Source organism: Sipha flava, unplaced genomic scaffold (assembly GCF_003268045.1).
Source record: "Sipha flava isolate LNK unplaced genomic scaffold, YSA_version1 229_pilon_pilon, whole genome shotgun sequence".
Lineage (NCBI taxonomy): Eukaryota > Metazoa > Arthropoda > Insecta > Hemiptera > Aphididae > Sipha > Sipha flava.
In genome coordinates, this window is record NW_020272866.1 from 141,823 (window position 1) to 142,215 (window position 393).

The window sequence follows — 393 nt, forward strand, 5'->3', positions numbered from 1 at the left end:
TTTTTTGTTAAATTTTTCGTGTTTTTTATGGCACACAATAAAACGTTTATTTAATGATTTTTTTTAGGTCATTAAAAAAACAGTGCTTATTTCAATACTTTTTAGTGCTATAAAATCTGGGCCCTAATAACAATAAACGTGTTTCGAAATCCGCGTGGTTCCGTACGGCTTCAGGGTGAAACCTGTGCTCGACAGTGCGCCGATCGTATCGAAATGCGGCAGCGATCGCGTAGTTCATTCATCAGTAAAGAGAAATGCAATAATAATCCGAATTCCCGTACCGAGATTCGACGACGTATCGTACGCGCACGTAATTATACAAGTAGTAATAATTTCTTGTACGGCATATATATGCTTATGTTTTAATGATACTCGTAACGTGTAAAGTTGTAC